This window comes from Atheta coriaria, unplaced genomic scaffold (assembly GCF_025399875.1).
Source record: "Atheta coriaria isolate IRGN ID8LTWV9N9 unplaced genomic scaffold, Caltech_Dcor_3.1 hic_scaffold_3_pilon, whole genome shotgun sequence".
Taxonomy (NCBI): domain Eukaryota; kingdom Metazoa; phylum Arthropoda; class Insecta; order Coleoptera; family Staphylinidae; genus Dalotia; species Dalotia coriaria.
This window is the reverse complement of record NW_027045445.1, coordinates 9,871,837-9,888,642: the sequence shown is the minus strand read 5'-3', so window position 1 is coordinate 9,888,642 and position 16,806 is coordinate 9,871,837. Positions and strand designations below refer to the sequence as shown.

At 35.7% G+C, this 16,806-nt stretch overlaps 1 long non-coding RNA gene and 3 other non-coding genes across 4 annotated transcripts in view; 1 reads left to right on the top strand and 3 right to left on the bottom strand.

The window, feature by feature from the left end:
- Positions 1 to 8,024: 8,024 nt before the first annotated feature.
- On the bottom strand, positions 8,025 to 8,106 carry TRNAS-AGA (transfer RNA serine (anticodon AGA)). The gene has a single exon. It is a non-coding gene; the product is annotated as a tRNA-Ser (tRNA).
- A 383-nt stretch (positions 8,107 to 8,489) lies between these two features.
- LOC135804206 (uncharacterized) overlaps positions 8,490 to 16,806 on the bottom strand; it is a 53,842-nt gene continuing 45,525 nt past the window's right edge. Inside the window, exons 2-5 of the long non-coding RNA XR_010551000.1 lie at positions 14,068 to 14,114; positions 9,438 to 9,755; positions 9,084 to 9,385; positions 8,490 to 8,990 (exon numbers count right to left, since the gene is read on the bottom strand). This is a non-coding gene — a long non-coding RNA (uncharacterized lncRNA). The remainder of the gene's footprint in view (positions 8,991 to 9,083; positions 9,386 to 9,437; positions 9,756 to 14,067; positions 14,115 to 16,806) is intronic.
- Positions 10,711 to 10,792, bottom strand: TRNAS-AGA (transfer RNA serine (anticodon AGA)). The gene has a single exon. It is a non-coding gene; the product is annotated as a tRNA-Ser (tRNA).
- On the top strand, positions 10,957 to 11,038 carry TRNAS-AGA (transfer RNA serine (anticodon AGA)). The gene has a single exon. It is a non-coding gene; the product is annotated as a tRNA-Ser (tRNA).

The window sequence follows — 16,806 nt, the reverse complement described above, 5'->3', positions numbered from 1 at the left end:
TTCGTGTTTCGAGGCACTGATTTCTGTTTGTTTTAGGGCTGTAGCAGTTGAACGGGAACTTGCAGGTGGGTCATTTTTGCATCAAATTGGAAGTATTGCCATTCTGTATTATCTCTATGACCAAGTTTTGCGATTTTCTCACGGGAAAGCCATAAAAAAGGCATTTTTATGTTTTGAGGCACTGATTTCTGTTTGTATTAGGGCGGTAGAAATTGAACGGGAACTCGCAGGAGGGTCATTTTCTCACCAAATTGTAAGTATTGTAATTCTGTATCATCTCTCTGACCTAGTTTTGCAATTATCTCACGGGAAAGCTATAAAAATTGCATTTTTGTGTTTCGAGACACAATTTTTCTTGTTTTAGGGCGGTAGAAATTGAACGGGAACTCGCAGGAGGGTCATTTTCTCACCAAATTGTAAGTATTGTAATTCTGTATCATCTCTATGACCTAGTTATGCAAGTTTCTCACGGGAAAGCCATAAAAATTACATTTTTGTGTTTCGAAGCACTGATTTCTGTTTGTTTTAGGGCTGTAGAAATTGAACGGGAACTTGCAGGAGGCTCATTATTGCATCACACTGTAAGTATTGCCATTCTGTATTATCTCTATGACCTAGTTTTGCCATTTTCTCATGGGAAAGCCATAAAAATTGCATTTTTGTGTTTCGAGGCACTGATTTCTGTTTGTTTTAGGGCTGTAGAAGTTGAACGGGAACTTGCAGGTGGGTCATTTTTGCATCAAATTGTAAGTATTGTAATTCTGTATCATATCTCTGACCTAGTTTTGCAATTATCTCACGGGAAAGCCATAAAAATTGCATTTTCGTGTTTCGAGGCACTGATTTCTGTTTGTTTTAGGGCTGTAGCAGTTGAACGGGAACTTGCGGAGTGTCATTATTGCATCAAACTGTAAGTATTGCCATTCTGTATTATCTCTATGACCAAGTTTTGCGATTTTCTCACGGGAAAGCCATAAAAATTGCATTTTCGTGTTTCGAGGCACTGATTTCTGTTTGTTTTAGGGCTGTAGCAGTTGAACGGGAACTTGCAGGTGGGTCATTTTTGCATCAAATTGGAAGTATTGCCATTCTGTATTATCTCAATGACCAAGTTTTGCGATTTTCTCACGGGAAAGCCATAAAAATTGCATTTTCGTGTTTGGAGGCACTGATTTCTGTTTGTTTTAGGGCTGTAGAAGTTGAACGGGAACTCGCAGGTGGGTCATTTTTGCATCAAATTGTAAGTGTTGTAATTCTGTATCATCTCTCTGGCCTAGTTTTGCAATTTTCTCACGGGAAAGTCATAAAAATTGCATTTATGTGTTTCGAGGCACTGATTTCTGTTTGTTTCAGGGCTGTAGAAATTGAACGGGAACTTGCAGGAGGGTCATTATTGCAACAAACTGTAAGTATTGTAATTCTGTATCATCTCTATGACTTAGTTTTGCAATTTTTTCACGGGAAAGCCATAAAAACTGCATTTTGTGTTTCGAGGCACTGATTTTTGTTTGTTTTTGGGCTTTAGAAATTGAACGGGAACTTGCAGGAGGGTCATTATTGCATCAAACTGTAAATACTGCCATTCTGTATCATCTTTATGTCTTAGTTTTGCAATTTTCTCACGGGAAAGCCATAAAAACTGCATTTTTGTGTTTCGCGACATTATTTTTGCTGGTTTTAGGACTTTTGCACTTGAGTCTGACACTGTCGACGGACCATTCTTGCATCAGATTGTAAGTATTTAATTTCTTTATCATTTTCCTAAATAACTTTTGTGATTATTTCACAAATTGACCCCCAAAAATTCAATTTTTATGTTCGAAGGACTAATTTTTGCTGGTTTTAGGGATTTTGCACCCGAAGTCGACATCGTAGCAGAACCATTCTTGCCTCAGATTGTAAGTATTTAATTTCTTTATCATTTTCATACATTGCTTTTATGATTTGGCTGGTTTTCGGGGTTTAGCACATGAACGCGTCATCCGCGTAATATCAGCGAGGTCCCTAAAGATGTAAAATTTAATTCTTCATGGCGTTATATTCTAATGACGTAGGAGATGTACCTGTAGAACGTGTATTGTTGGATAAATTGTACATTTCGTACGTTGTTATGTCGATAACTTGTAACTGTTTGTTTATATTTAGTCATTTTGAATAGTTTTTGGATTATATATAACATGGATTGTGTTTTATTAATTTTCGTTGGAGTGAGTGAGATAGAAATACCAGGGTGAGGTGATAGCAGGTGAGTTAGAATAAGAGAGCAATACTCTAAGTTTCATGTTCAATCCATGTTCTTTATATGATCTGCAGAACTTTCCACACTTTGTCTATGCTTTCAGTTCGGCCTTGTCTTGCGCAGCACGCTGTGCGCTGCCATTTGAAATTTGAACCGTACCGCACCGGTCGCCGTGTGTCGTCGGGTTCAAGTGACAATTCTCTATACTGCTCAGTACATCTTGCGCTGGCGTATTCGCTGCTGTTTTTTCCTGTTTAGTGTGTCGGTGGTACGCAGTTGTGCTGTGTGTACGTGTTCTCTTTCTTCTCCGCCACTGTTCGTCGCGACTGTTAGTATTTCGGGCGATTTTAATACGGTGCTAGCCTTATAATTGTTTAGTCGTCAATTGCTATCAACTACTGAACAAGTGATTTATCTCGAATCGACTCGAGACTTAAGACACCACGTGCGCGTGTGTAAGCCATCAGCCGCCGGCCGTCGGATCTCTTACGTTGGGGTACGGATTCCAATTGGATTTATAGGCCAAAATGGTATTGATAATTAGTGCAAAAGTTATACAGTGAGTAGTAGCATCAATTCTACTAACAATTCTACTTTATATGTAACGTTTGATAAGAGAGCGTTGTGGCTCGATGGTATGTAGAATATGCCATAGATCGTACATACGTTCGTTTAATTAAAAAAGAAAGAGGAATGTATTGTTAAATATAATTAATAAAATTCAATTTAAAATTAAAATCACATTCATATTGTTTTTGTGATGTCCTCTTTGTCGTTTTCAGGATATGCGTGTTAAATCATATTTCATATGAAGCTTATGTGAGCGCAACATTGCTAAGGCTTGTGTGTTTTTAAAAAGTTGAATAAAGTAGAAACATAAATAGAAGAATCAAATAACAATGTTGAAGACACTCGGTGGTCGAGTGGAGACGTGCACCTGCTGGCATGCTAGCAGACACGGATCGAATCTCAGTTATATAAAGCATTTTTCTCAAATATAAAAATATCTGGTGTAATTTGGGTTGCATATAAGAATCGCAACGAAATATAAGAGAAATTGAAATATAAGTGAAGGCAACATGAGAAGTAAAGAAAGTAAAAGGGGAACGGGAGAACAGAGAAATAGGAAGAATGAGTAGCAGAGAATAGGAGAAGATAGAAGGAAGAGAACAGAGAGGAGAGTAGAGTAGAGAAGAGGAGGAGGAGATAGAAGAAAGAGAACAGGAGAGGATCAGATTTTTAAATTTTTTGGCACGTGTCGTTATAAGACAGTCATAGGTCGATCTCCCAGAGCGCCTCCGGCGCTCTGGTCTATCGCCCACTGCTTCGATGCGTCCATCGCTCCCGGCCCATCCTACAGCTACGATGTCTCTGCGCTTCATCCCCGGAATTATCAGGCATATCAACAATTTTTATGGTGGGGGATCACCCCCAGAGAGAGGGAACTCCTTATAAGGACATCCTTTTAAGGACTTGTAAAAGTATTTCTAATTTTTGAGTCGCCTCAAGAGAGGGGACACTTAAAAATATTCTTACAAGTTCTGACCTGTAGCTGAAATAAAAGATGGAGTACACAAATCGTACAGGATACCTTAACAATTTTTATAGTGGGGATCATCCCCTGAGAGAGGGAACTCTCTTAGAGACCTGTACCTGAAATGATAGAAGGGGTACATTCAAAGCATAAGACATAATATTTCTTAACATTTCTTTATTAATAAATACAATGTAAAATAATACAAGTATAGATTTTACAAGTCAACAAAATTCATGCCGCCATATTGAAACAGGACTTACGACCTGCTCAGCCGCGCAAGTAAGCGCGTACCACTTAGTGAAGTTCTAGCGGGATGAAGCAATTAGTAAAGTCAATTTTCTTCGTGATTGAAAATAGAAACAAATACACAGGGTGTTACGAAAGAAAATTAAGTGCAGGCAGGAAAACATCTAAACACTCAAATATCGCTGGTTTTTCACGGTTACTCTGGGAAACAAATGTACAGGGCGTTACAAAAAGAAAGTTCAAAATGCAAGAAGTTAAATTCAAATAACAATCAAAGCAAAATTTTCAGGGATATGAAGGAAAACGATTATACAAGGTGTCACAAATAGAAAATTCAACCATCAAAGAGGAAAACATCTAAATACTACAAATATTGCTCGTTTTCACCCGATGCTCCGGGAAACTAATAAACAGGGTGTTACGAAAAATTAAAGTGCAAAAAATCTCTAAAACCACAACTGAAGGAAAGTTAGTTTTCACGGACACAAAGAAAAGCAAATATACAGGGTGTTCCAAAAGGAAAATCCCAAGTTTAAAACAAAGAACACTCAAAACTCACAAATAAAGGCGATTTACTAAAGTACTGTTAGGAAAACAATAATACAGGGTGTTACAAAGGGAAAATTTTAAAAACTACAAATATGATCAACATTCACATCATGACGAGATAAATTTATATCGAAACAAATATATTTTAACATAAATTCAAAGATTTTACCCGAAAATCATTGGAAAAGTTAAGTAAAAAGATGCTACAAGAATAAAACACTAAAATTTTAATATATTGTGTATATATTTATCATTTGATGATAGCATCAACTGCATAAGGTACCCGACGGAGAAGCATCATCAAAAAATTGATAGAACATCAGGCGGAAAACATCCAAATCAGCAGACGGCAAGCGTAGGTAAATACGATAAAAATAACTATTTACTTGTAAATATTAAGATATATGGAAACTATGATAGTGAAAAACTATTCAACGTATAAGATTTTATTAGATCAACAAGAAACTTTTTAATTTAATAATTATAAGGAGTGTAATTCGATTTCGTTCAGCGAAAAGAGGAACGAGCCGACGGTCGACGGCAAAGTGAGCGTGGTCGACCACATAAATATTGTCATTTTAATAATCCTCAGATACTTTTTAACACAGTGTTTGTAACAATTAAATTAGGCATGTTATTTTCGAAAACAGGACTAAGAATTCTGATAAAAATGCTACCATGTGTTTGTAATCTGCAAAATTAATATCCCTCAAATGGAATAATCAATTTAAGTTAAACCGTCTTAAATTTTCGGCGAAAAAAAGTGATCAAACACTTACCAGTGCATTGGTGAAGAAATTTTAGATCCAGAAATATATCTTATCAACTGAAAACTCGATTAGATTAACGGACATTTATTCCTCACTTAAGAACACTCTAACCGCCACAACTCTTCAAACAAGACAGGCACACATGTTCGTTACGAATATTTTGCTGATGACGAAAAGAATACACGACGATTAATTGAATAATTGAAGTCTGAAAACGCGTGGTTAGTAGTGCGCCGCGCTCGCGGATCACGCGGTGAAACAACTGCCGTGTGCGCTACGCGAAACCAGGTAGGCACAAGGCAGGTACGTAGCGATAAGCGATAGCGTACGTAGCGTCAGCCGAACAAAAAAGTTGTTTATACACAAACGTAGTGGTAAACACGTAGTTGAGAAGACGAAAGTAAAAATTCACAATATTGAAATAACACACATACACGAAATCTACTTTTACTTTCAATATTTCTCCGCATAAGGAAAGAATATATTGGTTTTGTGATGCAATAAGGATGAAGATAAACAGAAATTTGTAATTTACCAATACAAATAAATAATTTATTGTTTTCTAATTGTCTTCGTATAAATTTACTGTATACCTAAGTTAATTAAATAATTGATGTTTACAACACCGCGTCCAATAATATCTCTATAAAATAAAGTATTAAAATAGGCAAAATAAGTATACCTTCGTACGGTGCCCTGAACACGAGTCACTTCTACCGCTACCCTCATATGATACGAGTACCCAGAACGCGAGTCACTTCAATCGACACCCTGTTATGGTAAACCGAATGAGACTCAACTATACAATTGCGATTAATTTCAATATAACTAAATAAACAAGAAAATATCAACGTTCTTGACATATTCAAATCAATAAACGATAATAGTGCATATCTTTTAAACTAAAAGCGATAGCGGCCAACGGATTGAAAGTTATGAAATATTGGAAAATTCTGCATTAGATAAGAATTTAAAATAATTTAATTTCTTGGTACAATAGGACCTAAACGTGACTAAAAGTTAAACTTTTCTTTTTGCCCTTTTTTGAATTGCGAATATCTCCTAATTGTGCATTTTTACTGATTTTTTTGATTTTGCGATTTATGAGAGATCAGCTATGTGTATTACTTACAAGGTAACATGTTCTTGCGACATAGCCTTTGTAATCCATAACATCCAACTGCCGAAAGGGAATAATTTCACGTTTTATAAGATTGCACATACTATAAATCATCAGTAACACAACACATTTGTTATTATAACATGTCGTTGCTTCGTGATCGAATGTAACTCGATTTACCGAATTAATCGCTACATGGCAACACGCGAAAGAAATACATAGCGAAACCGACCACAGCTCATGCTCGTAATTTCTACACGACTCAGGAATGGTTCAGCGACGACGATAGGTTATTCGCGACTGCGCGAATGCAAGACACCTAAGTTTCATGCAGCGTGCGAGTTCCGATACACCATTTCAAGGACGTAAACAAATAAATATAACAGATAAAAACAAAACCTGCTGCACCAATTCGCACAATCTCACACGGACACTCACTACTACCTACCAACAACTGGCAGCGATTGTACGCTTAGAATTTAATGCAAATATATGCATTCTAACGCCATCTTTTCTTGATTTATAAAATTATTATCAGGTTCATAAATGTGCATTGATATATACTAACAAACATTATTTTAGTTTATTAGTTTATATGAATGATTAAATTTATCTTCAAATTTATGAATTCATATATTTTTAATGGTTTTATTCCGTAATTCTAATTAAAACTGAAAATATCGAAAGTTAAAAATAAATGTCCATGTCTAAATTTATCTCAACACCCAACCAGTCAGCAAAGTCGAGAACTAGAATAGCTCCCTGGCCATTAATCAATTATCCTTGCATCGCAACAAAAATTAAACTCAAAGAAGCAAAAAACACCTAAAAGAACTTATTACCAATATCATATATGTGAATTAAGGCTGATGGAGTTTACTAGCAAGTTTGTGCACTAATTAAATGTCGAAATGCTAATTGGTAATTAATCTCCTCGCGCGAGACAAGCACAAAACATAATTTCAAAGAATTAAGTAGGTAGTAAAGTCGGTAGGGTGTGAAAGTTTTAATTAGAAGCGCCAATAAAAAGCATCTAATTAAATTTATTAATTAAGTAATGATAATAATCATTACATCATATCGTTTCGATACGCAAATGCTGCAATACGGATTTATATAATATTTCAATCGGATTATCAAGAATATGAAAAGCAGGGAGAGAGTGTGAGCGGATTGTGGGTCCGCACACATTCGTAAAAAGCACTACACAAATATGTGTATAATATAAAAGAGATGCGTGGAATAGCCGGAGCGGATTATGCGGCTCTAAATAGCGGAGGGACGTGCGTCCGAATGGAAAAGGGCACGCGAGGACTCAATATAATCGTTTCGCAAACTATGCGAATTAACTGGCCGAGTTCGGGCGAGGCGCTTTTTCTTTGTGTGTGCATATTTGCACTGGGAAGGAATCTAGGGCAAGGGATGCAAGGATAAAAGCGCGATAACGAGTTCTAGGACAAAGAGTATGCGCTTCAAAATGTTCACCAAACAATAATTTGTGAACATCCTCATAAAAACAAAAAAAAACGGAATAAATTTCTTTGATGTAAAAATAACGCTTGACGCAGTCGGTAGGATTCGAACCTACGCTCCCAGAGGGAATCTGATTTCTAGTCAGACGCCTTAACCGCTCGGCCACGACTGCTTACGATAAGAAAAAGCAATGAAATTAATGACGGGAAAAGTCATGTTAAACTTGCTTATCCTGGCATATTATCAGAAAAATATGCAATTATGTGTAAAAACACTGATCTGTGTGCAAAAATTAAACACAGCATTGAATGACATTGCTTATAACGCAGTACAGTTGCAATAAAAATGAAAAACTGTTCCAAACTGCAAATTATGCGCAAATTTCTTTTCAATTGTGAATTAATTAATTAATAATCTCTTGAACATAAACGTAAATAATCGTGAAGTGTTAAAAAACTACACTTTCTGTGCTTTCCCTCTCAATTAATTCTTTGTTCTGATCTAAAATTGATTCAATTAAAAGTGAACTCAACAAACAGAAAATATTGAAACTAATTATGTGGAAACACGATGTATTTGATCACTAGTAATATTACTATGAAACATTTGCTCGAATACCCGAATGCATACTATCAAAGCATTACTTCCACCCCGGCGTAATGCAAATTCAACGAAAATACTTCGCAACATAGCGCAAACGGCAATCGGAATTACATAAATTTCCGGCTTTGCCCCACCCGCATCGAAACGAGAATTAAACAAGTGGCACGTCATTTACTTACCCCATTACCCACTACTCGCTGCGAGGCGAAGAAAGCGCAGCTTTAGAAATCATATCTAATTATGAAAGCACCGCGTCTGGATCAACAAACGTCGGACGAGATCTGACTCGGCGTCCCAGGGGCCTCGCCACTGGGAGCGCTGCCACGAATCGAATTCTCCTTTCGATAGAAGTTCGAATTGATTCAAAGGTAATCATCAAACTTGAGATACTCCGCTGAATGGTGTCCCAGACCATTAGTAATTTCAACTCGAGTGATCCAATCGATGTTCCAACTAAAAACACAACGTGTAAAATATAGGCAACCAATTATACACTAAAATCTAAAATAATATAGGTTAAATTTAATTCCAAATGTTTTTACTTACAGCACAAAGAATGAAAAGGATATGAAGACTTTTGCGGGTTTTAATACTTCGCACAAATTGCGAAGTGGTAACCTAATTTGTAACAACGTCGTAGGACACCGGTACGTGCTCGCTAAAAGGAACTCACCCTCACAGAGAGCGCTCAAAGTCCAAAAAAGGAAGACAAATCGTGTATGTGCGTGAATGTATACACACCGTGGCGCATTTGTCACGCGACGCGTTTTATAAAACATTTACGTTCGCGGCGGCAGCTCCACCCATATTCCCCACGGACAGACTGCAAAATCTCCAACTCTCCCTCTCTGTGAAACACAAATGGCGGTAACTGGTAAACATCATAGCGGAAATACATACGCGTCATCTTCAACTGAGTCTTCACCGAGTGCACAAACTCTCTCAGTCGACATCAATATCATTCGCATTTCTTTTGAGCGAGTTTTATTTCCATATTTGCGTTCGGGTGCACGCTCGCAGAAAGGCGAACCGGAAAGTGGCGTGACACTGATGTCCGCCGGCGTGAGACAAATTTCGCTCGTGCGTGAAAAGTGGAAGAGATTGCGCCACGAAGGAGGAGAATATGTTTTATCTTTCGCACGTGTGCGAAGTAGCTTTGCGAAAGGCGGCGGCGTCGGTAGGGTTCGAGTTGTGTTCGGTGTGTTGCTTCCAGTCGCACTATGTTAAGCAAATACATTGAGTATGTAAACAACTTGAAAATTACTATTCGGGACGAGGCACATTTCGCACTCGCAGAAAATGGTCAAGTAAATATTTACGAAAACAGTTCGGCGATTTGCTTGATTATTAATCAGTCAAAATAAATTTTTGAATAAAAGGAAGTGTGTCCATTGATGATTTAGGTACGGCCAGGATTGGGATTTGTTTTTTCGAATTGAGGGAGGCGAATTGCCGAAGGCTTGTTGTTTTTAAATTTCCATCGATTGTTCTTCCGCGAAATTTTTCGGTTTTATGATCTCGTCCTGTATTATTGTAGCTAATTATTTAAATTCCATATGAATTCAAAATTTTTGAATGTCCGAATGAAAACAAATCTCAAAAGATCAATAAATATTCATCTATACCTTTAAATCAAAGTCGTGTTAGTTACAGCAGTTATAACTCAAGAATGACTGCACAGATTTGGATAATATATAATTCGTGGGATTCATTTACTTCAAAAAATAGAAGAATAACTATTAAAATAATTAAAATATATTTTTCATAAAAAAGTATCTTCAGAATTTTCTGTTTGTAGAGTTTTCTGTTAATTGAATCAACTGTAGATCACAACAAAAAAATAATAATTCAAGGAAAAAGCGCAGAAAGTGTACTCTTGTACCGCTTCACAATAATTCACGTTCAAGTTGAACAAATATATTAATTAATTCTCAATTAAAAGAAAAATTGTGCATACATTGCAATTAGGAACTGCTTTTCATTATTATTGCAATTGTAAGCAGTATCATTCGTGACTGTGTTTAACTTATACGCATTGATCACTGTTTTTACATATAATTGCATATTTGTTTAAAAGTAGACAAGTCAACGAAGAATGAAATATTTTAATATGTACATAGAGCACTTGACATTTGTTAAGGAAAATACCAGGTTGTTCAAAAAGATGAATTTTCGCAGTCGGTAGGATTCGAACCTACGCTCCCAGAGGGAATCTGATTTCTAGTCAGACGCCTTAACCGCTCGGCCACGACTGCTTATCGTTGTATTAATCAAGAGCAATTAATGCACTTAATTGTTTCTGACTTTGCTGATTACGATTTGTACATTTTTGTTTAATAAGCAAATATTTAACAACATATCTCAGTGCATTTTTAATATATAAAAATGCATAATTAATGCAATTACTGCGTTGTTATCAGCAGTCGTGGCCGAGCGGTTATGGCGTCTGACTAGAAATCAGATTCCCTCTGGGAGCTTAGGTTCGAATCCTACCGACTGCGACAAACACTATTTTTGCATAAAAAAACACGTATAAGAAGTGACAGGCAAAAGTAAATAAACTAAAATTTTAATATTTGTGATTAAAATCTTCTTCTTTACATGAAAATGTCTTGAAATAAATTAAATTCTAAGACCTAAAATAGAATACCTAAACTTTAAATAAACATTTCTAATTCCACATCCGAGTTTCCCATGGTTGCCTTCATTCAGAGTACGAGTATCACTCGATATCTACCGATTTGATTGTAAAGTGCACTCGTCGGAATTACGCCCCGACTCGCCGAAATGTTAAAGAGTAAATTGCACATGCAATCGCTGCTTTCTGCGCGTGCGGCTCGTGCGGATGGCTGGCGTTCTAAGGGCGCACACTTTTTTCGGAGCGAAAACCGGCGAGCAAGAAATCGCGGCTTGGAAGTAATTCGATTCGAATCGAATTGTGCGGATGCAGATGGTGAAATAGCAATTTCGACGACGTCTGCGCTGATTTTAAAATATTTACTGTTTCCAGTTTGCCGTTCAGCCGGGGAAAAACGGGCGCCGACCGCAATGTCAACTTGAACTTGATAAAAATGTCACGTTCAAAATTGTGCAAGAAGTATGAAATGTATTTTCTTATTTGCGGTTATGTGGTGGGTACTATTTGTACTTGGAAATTGATTTTGACATTTCAAAAAGAGTTTCTTTTTTTCTGCTGCACGAAAGCGTTTATTATTGAACGTTTAGGAAAGATTTATGGCGTGTTTTGTGCGGAAATTAACAAACCAATCAGCAATATACTTAAGATATTGTTGATTTAATGAAGTGGGCACTAAATAATTTTTATTCCAAAAAGAAAGGAATATTTTTTTTAGGCGTTTTAAAACGAATAAACAAAAAACCTTTCTTAAACTTGGAAATTTGTTACTTGCTATTAACTACAATTTAATAAAAATGTATAGCTAGTGAATTGTTTATGATTGCTTGTATTTGATCGTTGTCAAGATATTATAGTTTCATATCCTGTATTTTCCAAACAAACATTTACTTGAGTTGCAATTTTAGACATATTCCCTTTTAACTTTTGACAGCCACACGCAAAACACACATATTTCCCTTCAAAACTAGTATAAATTCATATTTATCATTTTTCTTTGAAAATAAATATTATGCAACCATAAATTTTTGATTTGTAAAATGTATAATTCATATAATATGCAATAAAACTTTTATTCTTCGTGTCAACTTGATAACTTCCTTAACCCGAGGTTAATTACACCGCATTTTCATTCGAACGTTTTGAACGCGTGACCTTTACCTGACATCGCCATTAATTCCAAGTTCACATTCACACCAAAGATAGAAAACTACGCGGCCGCGGTGTGAGTGCACAAATAGAATCCGCATTGTCCCGACCATTTCCAAACCGAATATTTGCCGGAGTTGTTCGTGCGCGCAAACAATACGGATTCGATGCGGAAAGCGAAATACAGCGCTCACCTACCTATCAGTTATTTCAATTCAAGGCTCCATTTATCTGCCTGCGACTGCGATGGCGGGCGCGGCGCCGCTTTATTTGTTTCTATTTATTGCTCGGAGTCAGTATGTCGGTGTGTCGGCGTGTCGACTCTGCGAGCTTGCGTGATTATTTTCGCGACGTCGAGTCATGAACCTGGCGCTGCCACCACGATTGCGATAAAACAAAACAGAAAGAAAAAAAAAACAACTATTTGGTGGTTTTAAAATAATATGCATACAAAATGGAAAATAAAAATAAAACAAATTGATATGTAGGAAGTAAATGTATAATATAAAAATAAATCGCAAAATCTGTTGGTAATCGCATAACTCAAAAATGTCAAAACTAATTTGGCTAATACTTTTTTTAAATGTTCGTTAATGCCCAAAGATGATTTTTACGGCGAGAATAATTCGAATATTTGCCGAGAAAACCTTAAAGATAGCCCTTTTCTATAGGATAAATGATAATATTGAGATTATCTATAGTTAGATTATCTTTTCTATAGTTATAGTTATTCCAATAAAATTCATTATATAATTAATTATGTACTTTAAAATAAAATTGCGAATCTTATTGATAGAATTGACACATACTATGTCTACAATAAGAATGTATAAACGAATTACATTTTTATTAAACAGTACCGGAACGAAGTCGCGGGCAAAAGCTAGTGTAAAATAAAACTAAAACAAATTCATATGTAAGAAATAAATGTAGGATATATAAATATACGTGAAATAATAAAATAATGCTAGGGTTGTTTTTGAGCTTTCACCCTCCGGCGATATGAAAACTCCTACTGTATATAGCATGCGGTGTCGCTCAGCACCGCAAGTTCCACGTTTTTACGGAAATTGTTTATTAAATATTTGCACTCCATGCGCGCATCTTGAAGATTCAAAGCGTGCGAATCGTTTTATTGTGATCTTGCAAATGACGTTGAAAACGTTATGTAAGTGATTTTGGGTTTAAACGCTTTGCAGAGGGTTTTTTTTCAGCCGTCTCATCCAAAAACGATTAGAGCAGAGTGTAGCGCATAATCTACATTGGCTGATTTTCTTAGTCAGCAGATTTGCAAATTGCATTTTACATACAATAGATTTCAGATTAAAGCTTTTGCTATGTAATTAAAAAGAGAATATTTGAAATAAAAAATATCGATAAACAAAAAAAATTAATTTAAATTAAATTCAATGTCAAACATTTGATTTCAATGTTTTTTCATTTACAAATGTAAAATTTCTGGCTTTTCAACTTGTTTCAATGTTTCTTACTGTTTGAGTGACCCTTTGATCTATTGCAGAACTCAATCTACTGTAGTGATTGCACAAACGGATGCAATATACCTGATGTTTACCATCACCTAAAGAAATCGGAAGTTTGCTATTGACAGTAACAAAATAACCGGGACAAAGTATACGTATGTACTACAATAGCTGCACTATTGTATATTGGGTTGCCTACCAATATAATTTTTTCAGAAAATAACATCTTAGTCAACTAAATAAATACATTTATTTAAACTCTTACCTTTTCCGCCACAGCCAATTTATTTTAATTTTTGATCAGCTTTTCTCCTGAAACAACAAATAACCCAATTAAACACTTGTGGTTAATCATTTTACTTATATTATTTAAGCCCTATTAAGTTATTTGATAAGAATTATCTTATTAAAGATGGAAAACCAACAAAAAATGAATATTTTACCTATTCCCATGAGATTCATCTTGAAAACGCTGACGAAATTAAATTTTTCGCAAGATATATAAACATATAACCCCATAAAACCACCTGGGGTGCCACCCGGCACATTGCCATAGCCGCCATAGCACTTAGCAAATTAAGCCTTTATTTTTTGTTAATAATATAGCTACGCACACAAAACATACTCGTCCGTATTGCAAGTGACTTGTTCGTCGCAATTCACTCAAAGCGATCCACAATAAGGAGTTCGTGAAATAAAATCCAACAAAATGCTGTGTACACACCAAAATACGCGCGCACAATGTGTACCGGTCGGTTTCGTACGGTCGACGTACGCTTTTCATTGACAATATGTACGCGCACACCTGAGCCTACCCGCCCGTAAGCATTTACCGCATTTACACGCTGAATAAAGTTTTCCTTTTCCCTGAAGCGCGTCGCTTTTTTTCCTCTTTGGTCATTTGATTTATTGCGCCATCTCGCCAGATGAAACACGCCGGGGAATACAATAAGAAAACATGACATCATGAAAAATCAACTGGCCCCGTTTTCACCGAGTTCATAAATTTTCATTTTTTCTATGCGGTTTTACGACGCAGTGGGTACTTTTTTGTATTATCGCGCAATATAATGTCTACAATGTTTATTATTTAGTATATTTTATAGTAAATGTGGAAAATGGCAAGTTTAGTGTTGAATAACAAAATTAAAAACAAATTTTGAAGTCAATTTCTTCAGTTAATTCAGTTTAAATATTATTTCATAAAAGATATCAAATTAACTTTTTGATTTTGGTTTTTTGTTCGTTTTCTTACTGGTACTACCGCTGAAAGTGACTTATTGCCATCACTAGCAACATGTACGTTTTGGCATTTATCTTACTTACTTACCGTTATTAAGCAAACGCCTAAAAATAGACGCCGAGTAATAATTTACGCCGTGTGCTAGGCGTAAAAACAGGTGCGTAATCTCTTCGCAAGTTTTTAAGGGCGTGCGTTTGCATCTCAACACTCTCTCGACACCCACAGCATCTCAGACGATTGCTATATAAAAAAGGTAAGTCGTAAACGAAGACGTTACTTCTTCTTTTTAATCAAATTAGAAATTTATGACTTGTTTTTTGCATGTTTGCGGAGTGAAATTAAATTTTGCCAGTTTTTATTTCATTAAATTACTTTTAATAATATATTTAAAGCAGAAAAACTTTATATAAAAATAAATAAATCATAATTTATCAAACGATAAAATTGTGACGCATATTTTCCCACCGTTTAAAACAAATTGTGCCAATTCTTTGTCACTTAATTCTCTCACCTGTTCGTAATCGTAATTAACGACACGGAACATCAGCCGCAACCAGATAAAAAAAAAAGAATGATGACATTATGCGGTAAGGCGTTAATGCGCTTTAATAATGTGACGAAGTTCGGCGACGCGCGAGAATTTCATTAATCATTTAACTGCAACTCATGATTTTAGGTATTTTTAATATGGCTTAATACTCGAGCGGTAATCCATTAGAGAGCTTCGGGATATTGGCGCGCGCATTATTACGGGTTCTGTTCGACGGCGGCAACGGCGGTGAAGGCAATGGTGGTACGGTAGTGTTCCAAAGGATGCCGATGCCGGTGCGTTCCGGGGGCGTGCGTGCGTGCTTTTAAAATGAACTACTCTTCCGGCAAGTCAGCATTCGATGGGCAAAGTTCGATGAGAACGGGTTGAGAAAACGTGGAGAAATGCTTCAAATGCATTACAATTCAAAGGACATTTTAGGTTAGAATTTTTTGATTTTGGGGAACATTGTGTAGGTAATTTCCAAAGCTGATAGTAGTATTAATGAAGTGCCTTAAAATTCCGGAAATATCTTAAAAGCGGAGCAAAATGCTTTTTTTTTCATTTTTATAGTAAGTAGAAAACTTTTCGAACAAAAAAAACTTTTATACTACAATAGTTTATCTTTAAATATATTTTTTTGTAAAATACTAATTACTGAATTTCTACTTAAATAAATATTTAAGAAACTTTAAATTTTAGTGGCACCTAAAAAGAATAAAAATTGAAAAAATTGCAAATTACCTCTAAGCATTTCTTCAAAGCTTTCATACTGTGCAAATAAAATCATCCACATACTTTCCTCAGATATTCTTATAATATGAAAAAATATTTCAAAGAATTGAGAGAGTAGTAAATCATAACATCAACAAATGTTCCCCCGGTATGCTGAAAGGATGCTTATTTCATACGTAGGTACTAATCCCATTATTCCGACCAGCCAGACGACTTTTTACAGCGCCCAATTGAATAAATTTAGTTACCAAAATACGGACCAAAACACAATGCGGTCTAACTTCACAATTGTTATCGTTTAGGTGCGGCTTACATATAGTTAAGTGAATTCCATTTGCTGTTGATTGCATTATTTCAAGCCCAACTATCTAATTTACTTTTGTTTGTATGACAAAAATATGATTTATAATGTACAAACAACGAAATAAATTATTTTAGTTGTTTTTGTCGTTTATTTTAATGTAAAACAAACAATAAAATAATTAATTTATTTTTAG